The following is a 10,129-nucleotide window of genomic DNA, read 5'->3' as shown; positions in this document are numbered from 1 at the left end:
CTGGGAGGTCTCTGGTGGTCCAATGTCCTGATCTCGGCTTTCCCACCTCAGAGGCACAGGCCTGACACTTGGCTGGAGCACCAAGACCCTGTCAGCCACACGGCTCAGAATTAAAGGGAGAAAGAAAGAAAGAAAGAAAGAAAGAGAGAGAGAGAGAGAGAGAGAGAGAGAGAGAGGGAGAGAGGGAGGGAGGCAGGGAAGGAGGGTGGGAGGGAGGAAGAAAGAGAGAGAGAGAAATAAGGAAAGAAAGAAAGAAAGAGAGAAAGGAAGGAAGGAGAAAAGAAAGAAAAAATAAAATAAAGTTATTAAAATAAAAAAATATTAAAAATTTTTTAAAAAAAGAAAGAAAGAAGAGAGCAGCCAAACCAAGAAGACAAATCCACCAATGATATCAAGCCCTAAAAACTATACTAAAAAAAAAAACAAAAGCAAAAAATAACGGACAGACAGAACCCTAGGACAAATGGTAAAAGCAAAGCTATACAAACAAAATCACACAAAGGATACACATACACACTCACAAAAGGAGAAAAAGGAAAAAAAAAATATATATATAAAGGAAGAGAGTAACGAAATCAATAAAGATATCTACCAATGGTAATAAACTCTAAATACTAAACTAAGATAAACATAAAACCAGAAACAAATTAGATGCAGAAAGCAAACTCCAAGTCTGCAGTTGTTCCCAAGGTCCACTACCTCAATTTTGGCATGATTCGTTGTCTATTCAGGTATTCCAGAGATGCAAGTTGATTGTGAAGATTTAATCCACTGCTCCTGAGGCTGCTGGGAGAAATTTCCCTTTCTCTTATTTTTTACATGGCTCCTGGGGTTCGGCTTTGGATTTGGCCCCACGTCTGCGTGTAGGTCGCCTGAGGGTGTCTGTTCTTCGCTCAGACAGTTTAGGGTTAAAGTAGCAGCTGATTAGGGGGCTCTGGCTCACTCGGGCCAGGGGGAGGGAAGGGTACAGAATGCGGGGCAAACCTGTGGTGGCAGAGGCCGGCGTGACATTGCAACAGCCTGAGGTGCGCTGTGTGTTCTCCTGGGAAAGTTGTTCCTGGATCCCGGGACCCTGGCAGTGGCGGGCTGCACAGGCTCCCGGGAGAGGAGGTGTGGATAGTGACCTGTGCTTGCACACAGGCTTCTTGGTGGCTGCAGCAGCAGCCTTAGCGTCTCATGCCCATCTCTCATGTCCACACTGATAGCTGCGGCTCACGCTCGTCTCTGGAGCTCGTTTAGGCGGTGCTCTGAATCCCCTCTCCTTGCGCACCCCCAAACAATGGTCCTCCAATACTTCTAGGTAGGTCTCTGGACCTGCTGTGGCACTGTGGGGCCAGCTCAGACTCTGATCTGGCCTTACTCCTGCATGTACTTGTCTCCAAAGTCCACAGTTGCCCCCAAAGTCCACAGTCTCGATTGTGGGAACACTCATTTTCTCTTCAGATATTTCACAGATTCAGGTTTTACCAAGCCAATTGCAGGGGTTTAATCCGCTGCTCCTGTGGCTGCACGGAGAGATTTCCCTTTCTCTTCTTTGGCCGCACAGGCCCTGGAGTTCACCTTTGGTTTTGGCCCTTCCTCTGCCTGTCAGCCACCCTCAGGCATCTGTTCCTGCCCAGCCAAGAGGGGTGAAAGCAGAGGCTGATTAGGGCTCACTTGCTCACTCAGGCCGGGGAGAGGGAGGGATACAGCTGTCACAGTTGGGGTGTGGGGGGAGTGCCTGCAGTGGCAGAGGCCAGCAGGAAGTTGCTACAGCCTGAGGCATGCCATGCATTCTCCCAGGGAAGTTGGCCCCAGATAATGGGACCCTTGGCAGTGGTGGGCAGCACAGGCTCCCAGGAGGGTGTGGGCAGTGACCTGCACTTGCTCCCAGGACCCTCGGCGGCAGCGGCGGCAGCCGTCGCACCCGCCTCTGGGATCCTAGGTAGCAGCTGCAGCTCGCATGGGTGATGCCCTGCTGTCTGTGAGTGCATGTAGGTAGAAGCTCCTATGGTGGGATTGCCCCTCTCCTTGAGCACCCTGCAACAATGGTCTCTTGCCTCTCAGGAAGGCCTAGGCTTTTCCCCAGACTCCCTCAGTTGTGGTGCACTAGCCCCCTTCAGGCTGTGTTCACGCAGCCAACCCCAGTCCTCTCCCTGGGGTCTGACCTCCGAAGCCTGAGCCTCAGTGCCCAGCCCCCACCTGCCCTGAACAGACAAGCATCTCAGGCTGGGGAGTGCTGGTTGGCACCAATCCTCTGTGCGGGATTCTCTCTCCTTTGCCCTCCGCAACTCTGTTGCTGCGCTGTCTTCCATGGCTCCGAAGCTTCCACCCCGCCACCCCCCCATCTCCGCCAGTGAATGGGCTTCCTAGTGTGTGGAAACTTTTCCTCCTTCACGGCTCCCTCCCAGAGGGGCAAGTCCTGTCCTTATTCTTTTGTCTCTGTTTTTTTCTTTTTTTTTTTTCGCCCTACCCAGCTACGTGGAGATTTTCTTGCCTTTCTGTAAGTCTGAGGTCTTCTGCCAGCGTTCAGTAGGTGTTCTGTAGGAGTTGTTCCATGTGTAGATGTATTTTAGATGTATTTGTGGGGAGGAAGGTGATCTCCATGTCCTACTCCCCCGCCATCTTGAAGGTCCTCCTGGAAGTTTTATATTTTTTAATTACAGATTCAATTTCACTTCTAGTGATCAGTCTGTTCAAACTGTGTTTCTGCTTGACTCTGTCTTGGCAGGCTGTATGTTTCTGGGGCACGAACCTGTGTCCCCTGCATCGGCAGGCGGACTCTCAACTGCTGTGCCACCAGGGAAGCCCTCTCTTATGATTTTTTAAATCTCTGTGATATCATTATTATCTCTCTTCTTTCATTTCTTTTTTTTTTTATTTGGGTCCTCTCTTATTTCTTCTTTGTGAACCTGGCTAAAAGTTTATCAGTTTCATTATCCTTTTTAACACCCAGCTCTTGGTTTCATTTACCTTTTTGGTTTTTTTATCTCTATTTTATTTACTTCCTCTCTGATCTTTATTATTTCCTTCCTACTTCTGACTTTGGGCTTTGTTTGTTCTTCTTTTTCTAATTCTTTTATGTGGTAGGCTAGGTTGTTTAGTTGAGATTTTTCTTATTTCTCGAGAATGGTCAGTACTGCTATGAACTGATTTTGCTGCATCCCACAGATTTTGGAAAATTGTGTTTTCATTTTCATTTGTCTTGAGGTATTTTCTGATTTCCTCTTTGATTTCATTGTTGACTTTTTTTTTAATAGCATGTTGTTTAGTCTCCACGTGTTTGTTCTTTCCCCCTTTTTCTTTCTGTAGTTATTTTCTAGCTTTGTGCATTTGTGGTCAGAAAAGATACTTGAAGTAACTTCTATCCTCGTAAATTTGTTGAGGCTTGTTTTGTGACTTAGTATGTGATCTATCCTGGAGAGCGTTCCATTTGCACCTGAAAAGAATGTGTATTCTGCTTTCTTTGAACGTAGTGCCCTGTAGATATCAATTAAGTCCAACTGGTCTATTGTGTCATTTAGGACCTCTATTGCTTTATTGATTTTCTGTCTCAGTGATCTGCCCGTTGATGTCAGTGGGGCGTTAAAGTCTCCTACTCTTATTGTACTATTGTCAATTTCTTCCTTTATGTCTGTCAGTATTTGCTTTACATATTTAGGTGCTCCTGTATTGGGCACATATATGTTAACGAGTGTAGTGTCCTCTTCTTCTATTGATCCCTTTATCATTATATAATGCCCTTCTTTGTCTTTCATTATAGCCTTTGTTTTAAAGTGTATTTTGATACGAGTATTGCTAGCCCTGCTTTCTTGTCATTTCCATTTGCACAAAATAACTTTCTCCATGCCCTCACTTTCATTCTGTGTGTGTTTTCTCACCCTGAAGTCTCTTGTAGGCAGCATATTGAAGGGTCTTGTTTTTTAATCCAGTCAGCCACGCTGTTTTGTTTGGAGTATTTAGTCCGTTGAGATTTAAAGTAATTATTGATAGGTATGTATTTATTACCATTTAATTCCTTGTTTCTCATTTTCTTGTAGTTCTTTGTTCATTTCTTTTTCTTTTTGTGGTTTGATGATTTTCTTTTCTAGTATGCCTGAGTTCCTTTCTTTTTGTTTTTTTGTGTATCTATTGTTGATTTTTGATTTGTGGTTACCGTGGGATTCATGTATGTTGACCCATAATTGTATCTACTTGCTATAAACTGATAATCATTTAAGTTCACACACATTCTAAAAGATGTACATATTTTACTTCCCTCCCCCACATGTTGTGATTTTGATGTTCTATTTTACATGTTCATGCTTATCCTTTTGCTGTTAATTGTAGTTACAATTGCTTTTACAAAATTTTTTTTGATTGTTTTTTAATCTATGTACTGGCTTATTTAAGTGATCATCAATCGTTTTATATATTTGCCTTTCCTATTGTGATTTTTCCTTTCCAATAGATTCTTGCTTCTTTTCTTTTTAGAGAAAACCCTTCAATATTTCTTTTAGGGAGGTTAATATTGCTGAATTCCTTTAGCTTTTGCTTGTCTGAGAAATTCTTTATCTTTCTTTCTATTCTAAATGGTAATCTTGCTGGGTAGGGTATCCTAAGTTGCAGGTTTTTCCCTTTCAGGACTTTGAATATATCATGCCACTCCCTCTGGCCTGCAAAGTTTCTGAAGAGAAATCAGCTGAGAGCCTTATGGGGGTTCCCTTGTAACTGACTCCATTTTTCTTTGCCGCCTTTGGAGTCCTCTCTTCATCTTTAACTTTTTCCATTTTAATTATGATATATCTTGGTGTGAGTCTGTATGGCTTCATCTTGTTTGGGACCCTCTGTGCTTCCTGTACCTGGATATCTGTTTCTTTCTTTAGGTTTCAGAAGTTTTCAACCATAATTTCTTCAAATACATTTCAATTCCCTTTCCTCTCTTTTCTCCTTCTGGAAGCCCTATAATGCGGATGTTGGCATGTTTTATATTATCCCATAGATCTCGTATGTTGCTTTCGTTTTCTTTTTCATTTGTCTTTCTGTCTGCTGTTCTAATTGGGTGATTTCCATTTTTCTATCTTCCACATCAGTTATGTGTTCTTCTGTATCACCTAGTGCGCTGTTAATTCCTCCTAGTGTATTTGTCATTTCAGTTATTTTATTCTTCAGTTCTGCCTGTTTCTTTTTAATATTTGCTTGTTCCTTGTTAAAATTCTCACTGTGTTCATATATTTGTTTCCTTAATTCGGTTAGCATTTTATTGCTAATGCTTTGAACTCTTTAATAATAATAAATAATTTCTGTTTCATTAGTTGTTTTTTCAGGGGTTTTCTCTTGTTCTTTCATCTGAAAAAAATTCCTCTGCCTTCTCATTTTGCTTAACTTCCTCTGTCTCTATGAAATTAGGTGAAATAGTTACCTATACCAATCTTGAAGGAGGGTCCTTGTGTGGGAGCATCACAATACTGTCTTCATGTGCCCGGTGGCTTTGATGGGAGAGCTGAATCTGAAGTGAGCATGAATCACGTCTTCCCCCAGAGTGTGCTGGTAGCTGTCACATTGGTAGAAGGTGGGGCTGGAAATGGAGGGGCTAGAGCCAGGGCCAGATGTGGTCTAGGGCTTCTCCTCTGCTCAGTGGCCAACACCACCCTGTTGGGGGTGGGGGTGGGGATGGGGATGGAGGTAGGGGTGGGGGTGGGTCCTAAGTTGCTGGAGCATAAGTGCTAAGAGTCTGGTCTGAGCTGGCTCCATTCCCTCTAAGTGTGTGCTCTCCCGTCTCCCAGCACGGGCACCCTTGTCCCAAAGGGGAGCAGTACTGGAGCAAGAGGAGCTGGAGCAGGTGCTTGGTGTGGGTCAGGGCACAGGCTGTAGCAGTAGCAGCACCAGTCACTGTTCTGGACCATTCCTGCAAGTGCCAGCAATGGCTGCCTTCACCTTGTTTAGATGCCATGCTGGGTCTGAGCCAGCTCGGTCCCTCACAACTGCGCACTCCCCTCTGCCATGGTAGCCCTCACCCTAATGCAGAGCTGCACCATGGAGCAAGTGGGGCCAGAGCAGATGCTTAGCTCAGGCTGGGTCACATGCTGGGTTGGTCATGGGAAACCAGCCAGAGTCCTGGGTAGTTTCAATATGCTTCCCCACCCTTGTTCCGGGGAGTAAGCAAGCATGTGCATGCTCTTCATGAGTGGTGTGTAGGTTTCTTACAGCCCTCCTATTAGTCTCACTGGTTTTCAAACCAGCTCCAGTTTCTTGTCTTCCCCGTGTCAGACCCCAAGGCTGGGTGCTCAGTATGTGGCTTGAACTTCTCACTCCCCAGGGAGGACCTCTGAGCCTGTGCAGTCCCCTTCATCTTCTGTGCCCTCTCTCAGGGGTGCAGGTCTTAACCTGTTTGCTTCTCTTCCCTTCCTAGCTGATTCTGTGTGGATCATTTTTACAGCCTTTCTGCCAGTCTCCAGTTTGTTTTCAGTGAGAATTGTTCCACACGTTGATGTATTTTTCATGTGTTTGTGGGTATAGGTGAGCTCTGCATCCTCTCCCTCTGCCATCTTGATCTCCCCTTCTCTCTTCCCTCCCCCTTTTTTCAATCTCCTGTTCTCCTGAACTTTGAAAAACTTTAAGAATTACAGAAACAGTTTTCAAAAAAACTGTTCTGAAAGCTGCAGGCATGAGATTGCACCTGTGATCCTGAGAAGAAGGCATGGAAAACTGGAACAGTCTCTCAACAGTTCCAACCACAAATTTTCAGCAGTTACAGATAAGAAAAATTGCAGCCTGGGACAGACCACAGTCATATGCTCTTGCCCTCTCTCAGGGGTGCAGGTCTTAACCTGTTTGCTTCTCTTCCCTTCCTAGCTGATTCTGTGTGGATCATTTTTACAGCCTTTCTGCCAGTCTCCAGTTTGTTTTCAGTGAGAATTGCTCCACACGTTGTTGTATTTTTCATGTGTTTGTGGGTATAGGTGAGCTCTGCATCCTCTTCCTCTGCCATCTTGATCTCCCCTTCTCTCTTCCCTCCCCCTTTTTTCAATCTCCTGTTCTCCTGAACTTTGAAAAACTTTAAGAATTACAGAAACAGTTTTCAGAAAAACTGTTCTGAAAGCTGCAGGCAGGAGATTGCTCCTATGATCCTGAGAAGGCATGGAAAACTGGAACAGTCTCTCAACAGTTCCAACCACAAATTTTCAGCAGTTACAGATAAGAAAAATTGCAGCCTGGGACAGACCACAGTCATATGCCCTTCTTTCCCTATATAAATTAATCCTGCCTCAGCTTGGGAAGTTTATTGTTCTTAAGTTTCTAACTGATGCACATCCGTTGAGTAAAATCTTTAAGTACTCTTAGAGTCACAGTTTTCTCTCGACAGGTTCATTCTGTAATAATAAAGGGGTTAATTCATCAAAAGGACATAACAATCCTGAATGTTTAGGGACCTAATAACAGAGCTTCAAAAAATGTCAAGAAAAACCTGATAGAACTGCAAGGAGAAATAAATCAATCCACAATTACAGTCCAATATTTCAACACCCTTCTCTCAATAATCACTAGAATAAGTAAACAGAAGAGAAGAAGTAAGGATATAGAAGACTTGGATAACACTATCAACCAACTTGCCCTCATTGACATTTATAGAGCATATCAGCAGACTACACTTCCTTTACAAGAGCACATGTAACCCATTTACCAAGATAGACCATATTCAGGGTCATGAAACCAGTGAAATACATTTAAAAGTATTCATATCACACAAAGTATGGCCTGGGACCAGAACTGAATTAAATTAGACATCAAAACCAGAAAGATCCCTGGAAAATCCCCAAATGTTTTGAAACTAAATTACATACTTCTAAATAATCTGTAGGTTAAAGAAGAAATAAAACTTGAAATTATAAGATATTTTGACCTAAATGAAAATGAAAGCACAGCATATAAAAATTGGGGGATTCAGCTAAAGAAATATTTAGAGGTACATTTATAGCACTAAACATTTATATTAGAAATTAAGAATGCTCTTAAAGCAGTAATCTCAGCTTCCTTCTTAAGAAACAAAAGCCGTACGAGCAAATTAAATCTAAAGTGATTAGAAGAAGGGAAATAATAAAGATCAGAGCAGAAATCAACGAAATAGAAACCAGAAAATCTATAGAGGAAATCAATGAAACCAGAAGCTAGTTCTTTGAGAAGATCAATAAAATTGTGAAACCTCTAACCAGAATGATCAGGAAAAAAAGAGAGAAGACACTAGTCACTAAGATTAAGAATGACAGAGGTGAAATCACTGCAGGTCCTAAAGATGTAAAAAAGGATAAAAGGGAGCACTATTAGCAAAGATGGAGGAGTAAGGACCCCTGGAATTTCACCCTTCCATAAAAGCAATGAAAAAACTGGCAAAATATTGTCTAAATCAACTTTTTCACAACTCTGGAAATTAACCAAAGTTTTTCAGTTACCTGGGAAACATTTAGTCAAGAACATATACTGACTCTCAGTACGAACAACAAGTTCTGTGGCATTTTACCTTACCCTACTCCCACCCCCAACTCCCCAGTTCAGTGGCAGACTTGAAAAGACCACATTCCCGGTACTGGTAGGAGCAGAACAGAGTTATTGCTCTTTCTAAGAGCTGCTATAAACATGGGAGTACAAATATCTCTTTAAGACCCTGCTTTCAATTCTTTTGAATGTATATCCAGAAGTGGAATTGCTGGATCATATGGTAGTTCTACTGTTAATTTTTTGAGAAACTGTTACACTTTTTTCCATAGTGGCTGTACATTTTACATTCCCACTAACAGTGCACAAGGGTTCCAATTTTTCCACATCCTTGCCAACACTAGTTATTTTCTGTTTTTTGATAGCAGCTCTGCTAATGAGTGTGAAGCGGTATTACATGTAGTTTGGATTTGCATTTCTCTAACAATTAGTGATGTTGAGTGTATTTTCATGTGCCTGTTGTCCATCTGTGTGTCTTCCTTGGAAAATGTCTATTCAGGTCCTCTGCCCACTTTTGGTTTTTGGCCGCACTGTGCAGCTTACGGGATCTTAGTTCCCTGACCAGGGATCGAACCCGTGACCCCTGCATTGGAAGCACAAAGTCTTAACCACTGGACTGCCAGGGAAGTCCCATGCCCACTTTTTAATTGGGTTGTTTTGTTGTTGAGTTTTAGGAGTTCTCTATATATTCTGGATATTAATCCCTTATCAAATATAGAATTTGCAACTATTTTCACCCATTTTGTGTGTTGCTTTTTTCACTCTATTGATAGTGTCTTTTTAAAAATTAATTAATTTATTTTTGGCTGCATTGGGTCTTCGTTGCTGTGCGTGGGCTTTCTCTAGTTGTGGCAAGCTGGGGCTACTCTTTGTTGCAGTGCTCAGGCTTCTCATTGTGGTGGCTTCTCTTGTTGCAGGACAGGGGCTCCAGGCACCAGGCTTCAGTAGTTGCAGCATGCGGGCTCAGTAGTTGTGGTATGTGTGCTCTAGGGTGCATGGGCTTCAGTAGTTGTGGTGCGTGGGCTCAGTATTTGTGGCTCATGGGCTCTAGAGCGCAGAGTCAGTAGTTGTGGTGCACGGGCTTAGTTGCTCCATGGCATGTGGGATCGTCCTGGACCAGGGATTGAACCCGTGTCCCCTGCACTGGCAGGCAGATTCTTAACCACTGCACCTCTAGGGAAGTCCTCCATAAGCTTTTATATGTTATGTTTTCTTTTTCATTTGTCTCTAAGTATTTCCTAAATTCCCTTGTGATTTCTTTATTGATCCACTGGATGCTTAAAAGTGTGCTGTTTAGCTTCCACAGATTTCTGAACTTTCCCGTTTTCTTTCTGTTATTGATCTCTAATTTCATCCCATTGTTTTTATTTTTTTAATATTTTATTTTATTCTTATTTTTTATACAGCAGGTTCTTATTAGTTATCTATTTTATAAATATTAGTGTATATATGTCAATCCCAATCTCCCAATTCATCCCACCACCACCGCCCCCACCCCACTTTCCTCCCATGGTGCCCATACGTTTGTTCTCTACATCTGTGTCTCTATTTCTGCCTTGCAAACCGGTTCATCTGTACCATTTTTCTAGATTCCACATATATACATTAATATACGATATTTGTTTTTCTCTTTCTGCCTTACTTCACTCTGTATGACAGTCTCTAGGTCCATCCACGT

This window comes from Neophocaena asiaeorientalis, unplaced genomic scaffold, assembly GCF_003031525.2.
Source record: "Neophocaena asiaeorientalis asiaeorientalis breed wild unplaced genomic scaffold, Neophocaena_asiaeorientalis_V1.1 scaffold1052, whole genome shotgun sequence".
Lineage (NCBI taxonomy): Eukaryota > Metazoa > Chordata > Mammalia > Artiodactyla > Phocoenidae > Neophocaena > Neophocaena asiaeorientalis.
The sequence above is the reverse complement of the archived record's forward strand: the minus strand, read 5'-3'. Positions refer to the sequence as shown.